This window comes from Leptodactylus fuscus, chromosome 4, assembly GCF_031893055.1.
Source record: "Leptodactylus fuscus isolate aLepFus1 chromosome 4, aLepFus1.hap2, whole genome shotgun sequence".
Lineage (NCBI taxonomy): Eukaryota > Metazoa > Chordata > Amphibia > Anura > Leptodactylidae > Leptodactylus > Leptodactylus fuscus.
Window position 1 is genome coordinate 40,656,880 of NC_134268.1, and position 8,480 is coordinate 40,665,359.

Sequence of the window (8,480 nt, forward strand, 5' to 3'; positions counted from 1 at the left end):
CACTATACTACAGTACACAGCACCATGCACACACTATAATACAGTACACAGCACCATGTACACACTATACTACAGTATATAGCACCATGCACACACTATATTACAGTATATAGCACCATGTACACACTATATTACAGTATATGGCACCATGCACACACTATATTACAGCACTATTCCGATCTCTCCAGTCCGGTCACCTGTTTCCTTCCCAGCAGATCTCCTTTTCCTCCATCACCAGGGAGTTGCACAGATGCCATTGCTTCCCTCAGTGCCATCCTATCAGTGCCCTTCACTGTGACTTGTCACTGCATAGAGGAAGTAGATGAGGCAGCAGCAGGGCACAGCTATCTTGTAGGGCCCCTATAGGGCCCCTGGCCAGCACTTGTAGGAATCCAGAGCCACAGAGAATCATGTCCGCTGGGAGCTTATCCTACAAACCATCCAGGCACTAACACAGCAATGGCATCTGCTCGATCATGTGCCCCATCCCCTGGCATCCCCAACCTTTGCTCCTCCTCTCAGCAGCCATCACATCAGGAGCCCAGCTCTCCCGGACACCTGCTAGGCATGCCCCCCCTGCCCCTAAATGACCCAGCCTGGTCCATGCACCTACCTTGCCACCCTCTGTGCCGCGTAATCCAAAAATAATACCTAATGTCATGCATTGCCATAAATCACACATTGACCTTGTCTTTCTGAGACGGGGAGCTGCGTTTGTGTGATCTGGTTTTTTAATTAGGATAAGATTACATTACATAGCCGGTATTACACTGCCCCCTGCTGGTGGACTATTAGACATTACACGAGTTCAGTTCATAGCCTGCCATTGCTTTTCCCAATCTGGTGATTGCCTCGACACTGACATCTGCTGGTGGAAAGGTGTTAGTACACTTTACTATTCATTTCTGTGCTTAATGAAGCGTTAAATGGTGCGATTTATTCATCCAGTGGGAAGACATTTGATTTTTCCAGAAAGACTAAAATGATAGCAATGCCGAGTCCTTCATAGACACACCTGATTGGTTATAATGGGGTCATCCAGTTTTTTGCATTGAGTCCATCATTTTACTGTAAAAAAAAAAAAAAGTGCTGCATGCTGCTCGGTTATTTCCATCATTTATGACACCTGCAACAGAGACTCCAAACTGAGCTTAATGTGCAGATGTGAACCTAATACAAGCAGCTTAAAAGAGTCTTAAAATGTGTCAAATAGCGCCAAAGTTATGATGCTAAATATTGGTTCAAGGTAAGATTGGCTTCACATCTATAGCGAAGACTCCGTGCTACTGTCTGTCCTCTGGTGGACCAGGTAAAAATACAGCCAGTGCTAATGTAAACCTAGTGTCAGCCAACCAAGGGGTGATGTAAGGACGGGAAAGTTTTCAATGATGTCTTGCAAGACGCAACTAATTTTGTGACATGACGTAAGCCTCGGTGATCAGTCCTTTGCCTAGTCTGGTCTAACTTTAAGAAATCTTATAACAATTAATCTTCAGAGAAAATGTCAGTTCCTTGAGGAGAATGTCAATGACTCCTGTCACAAAGGATCAGAATCCAATAAAGCTAATAAAGTTACTTATTTATAATTGTATTACAAATTCACATATATATTACAAAAGTGTTACAATCCCTCAGCAAAAATCTAAAATGTTGCAAATTTTTTTTTTTATAAAAATTGACATATTTAAAGGTATTCTACCACTAAATAACTATTTTTTCTGCTTTAGACGCCTTTAGACGTGGTCTCCGCGGCGCCATTCCTTAGAAATCCCGGTTTTTACCGGTATGCTAATGAGTTCTCTCGCAGCAATGGGGGCAGGCCCCAGCGATCAAACGGCGATGGGGGCGTCCCCACTGCTGCCTGAGATTTCTCTTCAGCTGCATCCTCCCCTTCTCTCGTCGTCTTCCTTCTGCATTGGCTCTGACACCTGCGCAGTTGGCTCTACTAGTGTCTCGCTGGCAGAGCCGACTGCGCAGGCATCAGAGCCGACGCAAAAGGAAGACGACGAGAGAAGGGGAGGATGCAGCTGAAGAAGGAGGTGTCGCTGGAGTGAGCTCTCGGGCAGCAGTGGGGATGCCCCCATCACTGTTTGAGCGGGATTTCTAAGGAATGGCGCTGCGGAGACCACGTCTAAAGGTAAGAGACGAATAGCCTTTCTAAAGGCTATTCCGACGTCTAAAGCAGAAAAAATAGTTATTTAGTGGTAGAATCCCTTTAAACCAGAAATAGGCTCCTGGCTGTCATGGCCCTAAATCTCTCTACGACTGCCGACGATCACTGGCAAAATGGCACCTCTGCTTTGACCGAGGCACAGGGGTCTTAATACCTGCAGTCAGTGCCCACATTGCACCAGGATTGGCGGTGGGTTCCTTGCTGTGTAATATACAATAGACCCACAATATTTAAATACGCAACATCCGCCATACTATTACAGAAAGGGTTAAAGGGGTTCACCTATCTTAGATACTATCTCCTTTTACCTCACCCATAGAGAATTAATGGAGGAGAGGTGCTTATGCTCGACCTCCATCAGAATAGGAGAACTGAACCCCCATTCTCAGGATCGATGGGGTCACAGTGGTCAGACCACCAATGATAATAAAGCTAGTCTCTGAGTAATCACTAGGAAATAATAGATTTATTGTGAGTTTTAGCCTCGTTTGGGGGTTGGACTTCTTGAGAAAGGGGAATGTCCTGTCAGTAAGGACGTGGGCTTGAGATATGTGCCAGAAATTGGTCAAAATTGCACCAAGATTCAATTTCTAGGACAATCTAAAGATGTCCCAGATTTATCATCAGATTTATTATCCAGCATCAACATAGGATTAGTAAATCTGTCCTACAGAGCTCACTCGATGAAATGGAGCTCCTATGTATGTATTATCCTCCATGTACCATCTGACTGGTGTTGAATATTAAAATATTGCACCAGATAACACACAAACTGTGAGCCAGCACCAATAACACTACAGTATAGTCATGAAAAAATAAAACTCTCTAAACAGCCTTTCCATGTAGAACTAAAGTCAGTTGTAAAGGTCATTGCTTGTGTAGAACAATCCCGGTCCCTTGGTGCAGGATCAGGTCGCAACTTTACCCTTTTATATGTACTTACCAGGAGGTTCTGATTTCAAAAGGATTTTCCGGCTTTTATAGTTAAATAAAGTTCACCCTCGCTGTAGATCAACCAGAATGTAACCCTTTAAAGACACAAGCTAGCACGGGTGTTAAAGCTTGGCAAGTTTTTACATCTTCACCTTCCAAAATTCATAACTTTTAAAATTTCTGCCGACATAGCTAAGTGGGTGCATATTTTTTGTGTGACAAGTTGTGCTTTCACTTTTTTTTTTTTTTAGCATTCAACAAACTGGATAAATAAATAATAATTTTGGATAATGCAGACTTACAGTATATGCACACAGAGATCCTATCCTACTAATCCTATCCTATCCTACTTTGTTCCTCAATCACACAAAAACGGCTGAATGGATTTGAATGAAATTCAGCACATGGATAGTCTGTAACCTCGATTAAAACATAGGCTACATTTTATCCAGGCAAATGACATGGCTTCACGACTGTTATGAATTTATGTTCACATACTATATTACACTGATCCTGCAGCAACTTTATCTCAGCTTCAGGGCTGTTATCACTCTATGTAAACACATGCTAACCCTCAGTGGATTGTGTACATGCATTTGCATATTATCTGATCTGTTCCAGGCAGTGCTGACAAACTGACATGGGCAAACACCTTTAATCCAAACTGGCAGTTTGCCAATTTTAAACATGCCAGGAAAAAGAAAATCTAATTTGTCGCAAACAAGGAGAGTTATGAAGGTAGCCAGAAGTCACAGAGTTCTGAGGGGGATCATCGACGCTAACAACCTGCTCATTATATGGTGTACCAGCGAGCTGCTGAGATGCCGGAGCAATCACAGGCACAGTGCGAGAAATAAGTTCAGCGGCATGCCAGGTTGAGAGGTGCCGAAACGCTGGAGCATGTGGATCATCAACGCCAACAACATGCTCATTATATGGCATCCCAGCGAGCTGCTGAGATGCGGGAATAATCAAAGGCACGGTGTGAGGAACAAGTTCAGCAGCAGGACAGCTTGAGAGCTGTCGAAATGGCAGGCAAACCATCGACGGCAGCAATTTGCTGAATATAGGAGGATCATCAACGCCAACAACCCGCAGACGAAATCGCCGGCAGAAGCTAACACCTAAAATTATTGTTAATTTTATTTGTTAACTATATAATTTTAGTGTTAAATATATTTAATAGTACAGTGCTGAGCAGGAAAGAGTTAAGCATTACTTGAATAGAGGGTGTGGACGAGATCAGACAAATTCATTAGCTATGATTTATTCACTGAGAACCAGCATTAGTATGTAATGCGTTATATTATATCATATTATATCATGCAGTCATAGTATATATTATATTATATTAAATTATATTACTGTGTATTGTCACAGGAATACACAAAACTGAAAGAACCAGTTAAGTAAGACACTCAACATATTTGGAAAATGAATGGAAAGAAACCATAAATACCAAAAAATAAAAATACAATTTTATTAAATTAGACAGCATTAAAAACATACATAGGACACAAAGGACAAACAATATAACTGTATACAAAGAACAGCCCACACTAACAGTGATCCTTTAAAGAGGACCTTTCACCCATTTGGGCACAGGCAGTTCTACAGTCCTATGAAAAAGTTTGGGCCCCCCTATTAATCTTAATAATTTTTAGTTCTATATATTTTGGTGTTTGCAGCAGCCATTTCAGTTTGATATATCTAATAACTGATGGACACGGTAATATTTCAGGATTGAAATTAGGTTTATTGTACTAACAGAAAATGTGTAATATGCATGAAACCAAAATTTGACCGGTGCAAAAGTATGGGCACCTCAACAGAAAAGTGACATTAATATTTAGTAGATCCTCCTTTTGCCTCTAGTCGCTTCCTGTAGCTGTTAATCAGTTCCTGGATCCTGGATGAAGGTATTTTGGACCATTCCTCTTTACAAAACAATTCAAGTTCAGTTAAGTTTGATGGTGGCCGAGCATGGACAGCCCGCTCTCAAATGATCCCACAGATGTTCAATGATATTCAGGTCTGGGGACTGGGATGGCCATTCCAGAACATTGCAATTGTTCCTCTTCATGAATTAATAGGGGTGCCCAAACTTTTTCATAGAACTGTATATACTGCTGGAAAGCTGACAGTGCTCTGAATTCAGCGCACTGTTGGCTTTCCCGATCTGTGCCCTGGGTAAAGCGCTATCGGTCCCGGTACTGTAGCTCTTTACAGTCAGAACGGCGTTTCTGACAGTCAGGTACGTCCTTCTTCACAGCAGCGCCTATCGCGCTGTACAGTGTGAGCGGAGAGGAACCGCCCCTCCTTCTGCTCACAGTGCTCGTCCATAGATGAGTATTATCAGGAGGGTTGGGCGCGTTCCTCCCCGCTCACACTGTACAGCGCGATAGGCGCTGCTGTGAAGAAGGACGTACCTGACTGACTGTCAGAAACGCCGTTCTGACTGTAAAGAGCTACAGTACCGGGACCGATAGCGCTTTACCCAGGGCACAGATCGGGAAAGCCAACAGTGCGCTGAATTCAGCGCACTTACTTTTACCTGCAGTATATACAGTTCTACCTGCAGTAGAGAATTTAGTCTATGCCAGGGACCCGAGATTGACTAAGAGCAGGTCTCATGAAGAGACATGACCCTGAGAGTCAGAACTGCAGATGCTACATTTTTGATGCTACATTTTACCACACATCACCATGAATGAGCTGTTCATACCGTTAGGTTTGTACTTTCATCTACTCATATGTAAATCCAGCTCAATCCATTGTACTGCAATGTTGATCCATAGGAAGAAAAAATTTCCTTGAAGTTGAAGGGAGGTGTGGGTGCCTTTCTATAGGTCGCCTCAGGCAGCACAGAGGCCAGGTTCACCCCACACTTCAGTCCAGTGGTCAAACTCAGTGATGTTGTTGTTATTGGTGCAAATGTCTGTTTTTAAGAGGACCTCTCATGTCCTTGGGCACATGTGGTTTTATATACCGCTAGAAAGCCGACACTGAGCTGTATTCAGTGCGCTGTCGGCTTTCCCGTAATGCGCCCCGGGGTAAGAGATATCAGTGCTGTTACCGATATCTCTTCACTGTCAGAAGAGTGTTCTTGACAGTTTAGCTGGGCTGTGAGGAGCGCCCCTCCTGACTGTACTCGTTCATAGCCCTGTACTGTCAGAGGAGGTGTTCATACCACCCATCAATGACGCTGAGCTGTGAAGAACAGTACTGTCAGGATGGCGTGTTCCTCACAGCTAAACTGTCAGGAACGCCCTTCTGACAATGAAGAGATATCGGTGACAGCAGTGCGCTGAATTCGGCTTTCTAGCAATATATAAAACAGTATGTGCACGAGGACATGAAAGGTCCTATTTAAGACTTAAAATACTGAAAAGAGTCACTGGGTGGCAGTATAACAATACAGAAGCAGGTACGCAGCACCTCCTGGCTCCAGTGGAGAATGCAGACAGGACAGTGGTCGCCAGCAGACTCCTCCACTTTCTACACACACAGGTGGTCTTTCTGGGCAGATAGAAAGGGGTTAGAAATTTAAGGCTCCTTTCACATCTACATTGTGGGTTGGATTATAAATGCAAACCACTACATAATATTGGCTTGGTAACGACCTTTATCCAACAGATCCCATTGACTTACAGTTTTTTGTTGAATTTTATCAACACTGGACATTTGTTGTAATGATTCCTCATTATACAGATATACACTCAATAACATTAGAAAGCTGTGTAACAAGGGTGAGGTGCTACAAGTTTCAGGGCAGAAAAAAAAACCTGTGGACTGACTTTAGCAAAATAAGGGCTCATTCACATCAGCGTTCGGGTCTCCGTAGTTCAGGTTTCCGTTTCCTGCCTAAAACAAAGGCAGGAGACGGAAACCTGCAGGAGTCTCTCTCACCCATTCATTTGAATGGGTGAGAGAGATGTCCGGCCGTGAGCGGCGGTGAGCGTTTTAGGCTCTCCGCCGCGAAACCGGGTTTTATAATCCGGACACAGAGTCAGACATGCAGTACTCTGTGTCCGGATAAAAAAAATCCGGTTTCGTGGCGGAGAGCCTAAAACGCTCACCGCCGCTCACGGCCGGACCCGGTCTGAACTTTCCGACTTCTGGCATGCAGAAGACGGAAAGCTCAGAACGGACAGGAGAACGCAGGTGTGAACCTAGCGTCAACAGGACTAAAACTTCCACTGCTTATTAATAATAATAATAATAATAATAATAATAAATTTTATTTATATAGCGCCAACATATTCCGCAGCACTGTACTGCACTGCTTATCTCTCACTTACCTGCAGCCCCTCACATGTCATATATCCAGGGTCTGTGCAGATCAGTTACAGAAGTTCTATATCACTTGGTGAAAACATCAGTCACAGAGGGCTCAGTGATCACAAAGGAGAAACATTAGCAAACAGGGATTTGAGACCCCAAAACAGCAAGATTAGCAAGGGAAGAAATTGAGAATAAGGGGGCATTCACACGGAGTAACGCCGGGCGTGTATCACAGCCGTACACGCCGGCATTACGGCAGACTGCCGAACACTTCCCATTCACTTTAATGGGAGCGCTCGTAAACGCCGCTGTTACGAGCGCTCCCATTGAAGTGAATGGGAAGTGTTCGGCAGTCTGCCGTAACGCCGGCATGTACGGCTGTGATACACGCCCGGCGTTACTCCGTGTGAATGCCCCCTAAGGCTGTTTTGCTAATAACACTGATGTTTTCAGTTCTCAGCTGAGCATTGGGCCCTCTTTGAGCCCTGTGGTCTCTGGTCATCTGCCAGGGTTTGCTGGGTGCTGATACTGGCACTGGCTCAGAATTTATGCTCCCCACCCCAGCTTCTTTACTTCACAGACTGCCGTGGTCCATGCTGTCCTCTGTTTCCTGGAGTCCAGGACGGCTGCGAGGTATGCATACTGTAATGTTGTTTACAAAAACCATGGCCCCATTTACTATTAGTAGGTTCATGTACAAGTAATCCCACTATTTCTAATTGTACCACAGCCACAAATATCGGCTGTTTGAGCCCATAAGATGGCCTTAAACGTTACAGTTCGGATGGGCAAGATGTGGCTGTTCGATTGATGGTGAGATTGTTTATACAAGTGAATCCACCATCAACCACAACTAAATAGTGTGTAAAAGAAAATGCAGAGAGTCTGTACAGATTGGATGATGATTATTATTTATTTATAGAGATCCATTAATTCCATGGTGCTGTACATTATTACATTAATTCCATGGTGCTGCACATTATTATATTAATTCCATGGTGCTGTACATTATTATATTAATTCCATGGTGCTGCACATTATTATATTAATTCCATGGTGCTGTACATTATTATATTAATTCGATGGTGCT

At 43.7% G+C, this 8,480-nt stretch overlaps 1 protein-coding gene across 2 annotated transcripts in view; it reads right to left on the reverse strand.

Moving 5' to 3' along the window:
- The window catches only part of LOC142200192 (carbonic anhydrase 2-like), a 39,771-nt gene extending 39,044 nt beyond the window's left edge, over positions 1–727 (reverse strand). The window contains exon 1 of one of the 2 annotated variants that reach the window (XM_075270359.1): positions 614–727. The gene's annotated coding sequence lies outside the window, so the exon portion shown is untranslated. Of the gene's footprint in view, positions 1–197; positions 420–613 lie in introns of those variants that run through there. The other variant, XM_075270360.1, reaches the window with a different exon arrangement.
- Positions 728–8,480: the final 7,753 nt, after the last annotated feature.